Source organism: Pongo pygmaeus, chromosome 13 (assembly GCF_028885625.2).
Source record: "Pongo pygmaeus isolate AG05252 chromosome 13, NHGRI_mPonPyg2-v2.0_pri, whole genome shotgun sequence".
Classification (NCBI taxonomy): Eukaryota; Metazoa; Chordata; class Mammalia; order Primates; family Hominidae; genus Pongo; species Pongo pygmaeus.
Window position 1 is genome coordinate 109,027,308 of NC_072386.2, and position 7,899 is coordinate 109,035,206.

At 36.1% G+C, this 7,899-nt stretch overlaps 1 long non-coding RNA gene across 1 annotated transcript; it reads left to right on the plus strand.

Annotated features, from left to right (window-relative positions):
- The first annotated feature begins 1,049 nt into the window (after nt 1-1,049).
- Nucleotides 1,050-4,769, plus strand: LOC129044555 (uncharacterized). The gene is made up of 3 exons (XR_008504703.1): nt 1,050-1,236; nt 2,116-2,168; nt 4,658-4,769. It is a non-coding gene; the product is annotated as an uncharacterized LOC129044555 (long non-coding RNA).
- Nucleotides 4,770-7,899: the final 3,130 nt, after the last annotated feature.

The following is a 7,899-nucleotide window of genomic DNA, read 5'->3' on the forward strand; positions in this document are numbered from 1 at the left end:
CAGACAATAAAGAAATTTTAAAAAGTAAAGTTCACAATTGCCAAACCTAATTTAGATAATCCTACTGAAGAAAATCTTCCAAATAGCAAGCATAAATGGAACCTTAAAAGGGCATTTATTATTTGGCTAACAGTACTTAAATGTCTACTATGTGGCAATCATTGTGCTGAGCTGGGTACATAACTGAACTGGGACTACAGATACAGTTGGCTTTATGAATTTCTCACAAATGTGAGGTGAGAAGTTGGTATTATGTATGAGATGTACAGATAAAGTGTTAGTGAAGAGAGAAACAGACAGAGATGAGAAATATTTTGTCAAGAAGTGAGAAGTAATGGAGGACTATTTCATTACAGAGCAAAAAACTTAGTCAAATGCATGGGTGGGAACGAGCAAACTATGTTGAATAATTCACTTTGGTTAGGATGCAAGGTTCAAGAGATGAGTAGGAAGAAAAATGTTTTAGTTTTATAATGAAAATATACATATGCTACTGTGACATTCAGTGTTCTGTTGATTAAGCTTCAAAAGGCGGATTATTTCCCTGACCTATTCCTGAAAGATTCAAGTCTTCAACTTTTTACTTTGGTAAAAAAGCAATGCAAATGTCTACTTGCCTAATCAATGACTAGTAACATTGATTTTTGTATCTTATAATGCAAATTCTTTGAAACATATGTGGTTTATAAGTCTGCTTGTACTTTGCAGTGACAACAACCTCCATTATCTCCAGGTTGACTGAGGAAAGTCAAAGTCCCTAAAACTTGAATGCCATGATTAATATTCAAGGCCATTTTCCATTGTGTTGAAGTGAAGACATCATATAGTCATCTTGGTAGGATGTCATTCATCAGTTTACCAGCATGCTTCGGCATTTTTCATATTCATACCAACCACAATATAGTCATTGTCTAGGTGATTTACTAATTTCATACTTGCTTCTTTGTTTGCAATTAATCCATCAGCCTAGGTTTAAGTGATAACCCAATATCATTCTATATTTAAATCATAAATGTCTTTTTTAGACCTATTCAGGGATGGCAGGGTGACTGAAGATTAACTGAACCAATTAGATTTCCTCTCAGATATTTAAAAATGTGTGACCCAAGAAGAGTTCAGCATTTTTGAAGAAACTGAACAGAGACATTGCAAGACAGCAAAACTCTTGAAGGAAGCAAAAGCCAAGGATGACTTAAAGCCATCAACAGAACTCGTATAGAACCTGCACCTCATCTGGTAATTAAGTTATTTTTTATTGCTCCTAAAAAGCTTTATTTAATTATTGTTTCCTTATTTTCACAAATATCCTTCCTATACAAATTTGAGGTAAAATTAACAATGCCAAAAATTTAGCTAAAACAGTTAGGGTTTTTGTACCAGTGTAAGAGTTTTGAACATGGATCCTGAAGATAGAAAGATTTTGGCCCTACAGGTAAGGCATTAGAGTGGACTGGAATGAGATGACTGTGTCTCAGAAAGAGGAGCTAGCTTGTATAAAACCTGAAGATGCCCTGTGTGGGATAGGAATTCGAGAGTGTGAGGCTACAGGAGGAAATCACTGTAGTGGATGACACTGGAGCTCAAAGGTCACAGACCAGCAGAGGCAGAGTGTAGCTCATTCTAATTTTTTTTTTTTTTTTGTAGTTTTCATTTTTGTAGAGACAGGGTATCACTATGTTGCCCAAGCTGGGCTTGAACTCTTTACCTCAGATGACCTGCCTCGGCCTCCCAAAGTGCTAAGATTACAGGTGTGAGCCACCACACCCACCCTGGAGCTCACTCTTTGTAGCCAAATAAGTGTGATGGGGATCCTGGGAAGTGGGAGGAAAATGTGTCAAATGGAAAAAAAAAATCTGAGAAGAGTAAGAGCAGGAGATGACTTAGGCCCTAAAAGAGGAGAGAGAGAATCTTCAGTTCTAAAAGTTTGTCCTCACAGAACTTTTTATCCTGTCTTTGGATGACTGCAATTTCTCTACCCTTATTCCCATTGCCCCCATCCCCATTAACATGCACACACACTAACCGCTTATGTTACTTTCAATGAATGGCTGTTTGTTCTAACAACAACAACAAAACTTCAACAAACCTAGAAATAATCCGTATTTGCTCACTTAGGGTCACACATCATGCTAAGAAGTTTGGATTTTACCCTAACATCAGGCTTCCAGGTCAGTGGTCTCTCTCTCTTTTTATTTATCAACATTTCATTATGGAAATTTTTGAACATGTAGTAAATTTGAAAGAATTTTTTTTTTTTTTTTTGAGATGGAGTCTTGCTCTGTCGCCCAGGCTGGAGTGCAGTGGCGTGATCTTGGCCCACTGCAACCTTCACCTCCTGAGTTCAAGCAATTCTCCTGCCTCAGCCTCCCTAGTAGCTGGGACAACAGGCACGTGCCACCACGCCCAGCTAATTTTTTGTATTTTTAATAGAGACGGGGTTTGGCCGTGTTAGCCAGGATGGTCTCGATCTCCTGACCTCATGATACGCACGCCTAGGCCTCCCAAGGCGCTGGGAGTATGGGCGTGAGCCACTGCACTCAGCCAATTTGAAAGAATTTTAAGTAAATATCCATATACTGACCACCGTGATTGTTCCATCCACATTTTATTGTACTTGCTTTATCACATAGCTGTCCATCATCCTTCTACCTATTCATTAATCTATCTTATATTCTTTTTTTATGCACTTTGAAGTAAATTACAGATATCCATGCATTTACCCCCCAATACTTAGCGTGTGTATTATTATCTAGAGTTCTATATTTGTTAACAATAAAACAAATGTTTTTTATGTCTTACGTAATAAATTTATATGTAAAATTTACATACAATGAAATGTGCAAATTAATGTACCTTTGTATGTAAACTGTCATCAAGATAAAATATTCTGTTATCATGACCCCGGAGAGTTCACTCATGCTTTGCTTTTTATGTGTTTATTTTTATAAGGAAATGCTAGGTATTTGCTTTTCAGTGTGCCTGTACCATTTACATTTCCACGAAAAATGTTTGAGAGTACCACGACATCACCAACATTCGGTGTTTCACCGTTTAATTTTAGCCATTCTTGTGGGTATATAATAATATCTACTGTGCTTTTAATTTGCATTTCCCGATAACTAATAATGTTGAAAACTTTTTCATGTGACTTCTGGCCAATGTATGCCCTTCTTTGTGAGATAACTCTTTGTAGAATTTGTCCATTTGTAATGGATTGCCTGTTTGTTTTCCTAATGATGTGTTGTTATGTGTAGAAGTTTTACATTTTGATGAGGTCTGAGTTATCAATTTCTTCTTCTTCTTCTTCTTTTTTTGGGGGGGGGACAGAGTCTCACTCTGTCACCTAGGCTGGAGTGCAGTGGTGTGATCTCGGCTCACTGCAACCTCTGTCTCCTGAGTTCAAGGGATTCTCTTGCCTCAGCCTCCCAAATAGCTGGGATTATAGGCTCATGCCACCATGCCTGGCTAATTTTTTGTATTTTTAGTATAGACAGGGTTTCACCATTTTGGCCAGGCTGGTCTCAAACTCCTGACCTCAGGTGATCTGCCAGCCTTGGCTTCCCAAAGTGCTGGGATTACAGGTATGAGCCACCGCGCCCAGCCCAATTTCTTCTTCATGGGTTTTTTGTTTTTTTGTGGTTTGTCCAAAACAAGAAAAGACAAAAAACAAAAAAATACATTTGTTCACCTGAATGTTGTGAAGATCTGCTCCTACGCTTCCTTATAAAAGCTTTATGATATTTTAGCTCTTACATTTGTATTTATGAACCTTCATGAGTTAATTTTTGTGTATTGTGTAAAGTAGTTGAGCAAATTTTTTTTTACATATAAATGCCTCATGATGCACCACTTCTTGAAAAAATGCTTTTTGTCTACATTAGGTTGTTTGGTTGCCTTTATTGAAAATCAAATAATGGTATAATGAGACAAGTGTCAATTTCTGAGTCTTTATTCTGTTCCATTGACCTACCTGCTGACCCTTATTTCAGTACTGCACTATCTTGATTATAGCATTATAGAAAGTTTTGAAGTCAGATGGTATAAGCTTTCCAACTTTGTTATTTTCCAAGATTGTTTTTTTTGTATTCCAAGTCTTTTGCATTTCCATACAATTTTTAAAATATGCTTCTCAATTTCCACAAAATGATTGCTGGAATTATGTGAGGAGAATTGACACTTTTAAAATATTGAGATTCCCATCCATGAACATATATCTCTCCACTTATTTAAGTGTTCTTAAATTCTCATCACCAATGTTGTTTAGGTTTCAACGTACAAGTCTTACATAACTCTTGTTAAAAGTATACCTGATTTTTTAAATGATGTTATTGTAAATATAATTGTTTTATTTTTATTTCCAGTTTTTGCTGCTATTATGTAAGATGCAATTGATATTTAAATTATTCTTTTATCTTCAAACCTTAATACATTTTTGGTTAATTCTAATGACTAATTTTTAACCTTAGGATTGTCTATGTAAATAATTACGTCACTTGCCAGACTTTATTTAGTATGATGTAGCACAATATTCTTGTGCCCCCAGTAGAAATACATTACTGGCAAGAGAAGAAAGTAGAGAAGATATGGTAAGCATTAGAACTCAGCATCACTGGGTAGAGATTCAAGTTTAACCTTTTTCTCTTTAATTTAATTCTAGATTGGATAACAGTGGAGAAAAGATAATAGTGAAGATAAATTGAATTATACATTTCCTCTTTATCTGAAGAATCTGACTTCTTTTTCATATTTTATAATTTAATAAGGAAGAAACATAGCACCTTTTGAATGTTTCCTTTTTCTTTCATTTGTGAACTCCTGAAAGCCAGCCATGTTTCTCATCTTCCTTTTTCAGAGCAGAATCTCTGACTATGTAATCTGGAGTAAATAAATTTATTTCCCAGTAAATTAATTTCGCCTTAATAAGACAGCAAAGAAAAGTAAACTATAAACATGAAAAATATAACCACCATCCACTGGGTGTTACAGAGTTTAAAAGTAAAGACATCAGAGGAGTTTAGTTGGCAAAGGTTAGTTACCTGGTTATTCTAGACCTCATGGTGTGCTACCACATTGGCAGGTCCAAATCCACCCATAGAGAGACTCTTGATTTGCCTGTCTTAGACAATTCATTGTTAAAAATGTTTCTGAGTTTATCAGATACAGGAATGCTGGGTCACACTATCAAAACTCACGAGAGGCTGATGAAGAAAACCAGAATAACAATGTACTAATTTACACTGAGAAATATAAATCGAAAGTAGATTGAGTTTTATGTCAGGTTGGGCATTGGGCAGTACATTCTCTCCCTATGGACCAGATAAGTGGAAAGATAAATTAGCAGGAAGTATGCTTGATCAGCACAGGATTGAAACAAGGCAGATGAGTTTATATGATGCAAATACATAATTGCTTGAGTTTAATAGACCGTGATGTGGCCATCTCCACAATAGGAATACTTCAGCAAATAGAACCAGACAGGTGATATTTTTAGACTAGAGAATGTTCTTTCCTGGGCCGAACAAGTCTAATGATTGCTTCATATTTCCATTACAGAACAGTTTCAAACTATTTTTATACCTCTTTTCTGTGGTTAAATTTTTATCTTCCATTAGATTACTGAACTGATTTGGGACAATTCTGTATTTTTAAAGTTACTTGACATTTTCTTACTCATCCATCATGGGTTAATTTCATGGCTTATTTATCAGTAAATGATTTGATCAATCATATTTCAAAGTTTTTATTTGCTTTGGGATGTTCTGATTTGTGTTCAATTGTAAGCAAGTCACAGTTCTTTGAGTGTCCTATAAATTCTCATTGAATCTTCAGAATGGTCCTGAGAGGTCAATGTTATTGGTCATTTTCTTTTTACACAAACGAAAACTGAGAATCAGAGAATTTAAGTGATTTTTTCCATTGTCACTTGACAAATATATATCCACCCTATGCCAGGCACGGTGGGGGCTGATAGGGTAGTGAACTACCTATCCATACTCTCTCACAAGTACATAGTGATCATTGAATTAAATGTAAATGTGTGAGACGTTTTGCAAACTCCATCATGTCAGGCAAATGCTAGGGAGCTTTGTTCCATTTGAGGATCATTTTACCTGATGAGTGAATGAATGAGTGAATAAGTGAATGAGTAAATGAATGTGCACTATTTTCAACATTCTTCCTTTCTATAAATAAAGAAAAAGTTCAATAAGTATGTTGAAACTTTTTAAAGATTTCAAATGACTGGGGACCCAATTGTTGCAACATTTAATGAACTGCAGCAGTGTTTCTGGCATTGTGAAGAATACAGAGGAGGCATGACCCAGGCTAACAGACACACTATCAAAGTGGGACAAAGGCCATCAAGATAACAGAAGGAGCAGGTGAATAACTTGTTTTAAGAGGAAACAGCTGGAGCTGGTTTCTGAATGCTAAACAGTGAGTTTCTGTTTGATTCAAGGAAGCCAAATCCTCAAAACTTAAGCTTTGAGATGTGTTCTGAACATCTACAAGACCCCCAAACTGAGTTGGGAATCTCCTGCGGAGAGGTTTTCTTGGGTCATTTTCTTAACTCCTCTCTTCTGCATTGGTTCGACGATGTAAGAAAAATAGCCTTTGTCTGATATTTTCTTCCTTGATCCTAGCACAATGCTGGAAGGGCAAAGGTCTTGCAACATACGAAGAGAAAATAGAAGATAAACCAACTGGTAAGATGTTCCAATTTAAGGCAACATCAATAAGTTCAAGTTATTTAGTTTTTAATATACATTATATAGTGCAATAAGCACCTAATACACTGTCTCATTTAACATTAAGTCAACCATGGGTGGGTGGGATGACCATAATCTACAGGTTATAGATGAGGACACTGAGGTCCAGGGAGGAACAGTGACTTTACCTACATCTACCGAGCGCTGAGCAGGGATTTAAACTTAATCATGGAAAGTTCCAAAAGTCCAAAGGCTTAACAATGCCCTACCCTGGCTCTTTCAGTTAAGAGCTAGCAGGCTGCATCTGCTACATTATCTTCTTTACTGGGTCTGACCTCACTTAATTGTCCTCCCCGCCCCCATTTTATTTTGCGTCTCCTAGAATACCTTTTTGACTGTAGGAGAGTGTTTAACATTTAATGTTGTTTTAGGTGACAAGAAAAGCTTTTCTGCATTAGGTTCTGTTCTTTTTGATGTCAGGAAAAATGTTTAAAGTTGTTCTTCTCCCTAATATTGCATAATATTATTCAAAAATAATCTTTAGTAAGCATTAATTGAATTCAATGAATTCATTGAATTCATTAAATTCATTGAATTGAGGCCATTTGAGTGCCTGAAGAAGACTGGGTAATATATAAGCTAACATAAAAAGGCCGTAGATTATCCCTTTCATGAATGCTGCTAGGATCATGAACCAATTAGAGATGTATGTTAATTCACAAGCAGGAAAAGTTTGTCAATCTTTAGTATGAACAAAGAGCAGGGATAATTTATTGAGCATCTACTATAGTCTCATTATTTTGCTATGTGCTGTGGGATGATATAGTTCTCCCTCTACAAGAATTTATAATCTAATCTTATGGAGGAGAGTAGGAAGCTCCAACTTTTGAGGGAAAGACTGTCTTTACATATTCAGGGATATTAATGGCTCATCCTAGACCAATGCTTATTGTTAAGTTTGTTGAATAAAATTTTAAAAACAAAAACAAGCAAATAGAGTATGAGTCATAGACTGCACACCAGAAACAGCTAGACTGCAGGCCTTTAAAGGAGTCTTTATGAACTAGACTTTGTTATGTTTCGAGAGACAGAAAACCCAACTCAAGCCTCTGGTTCTTATCTCTCTCCGTATACCATCTGAATTTATCTACTTTACATCTTTAAATTGAGAGGCTTCCTGTCCTCTGTGTTA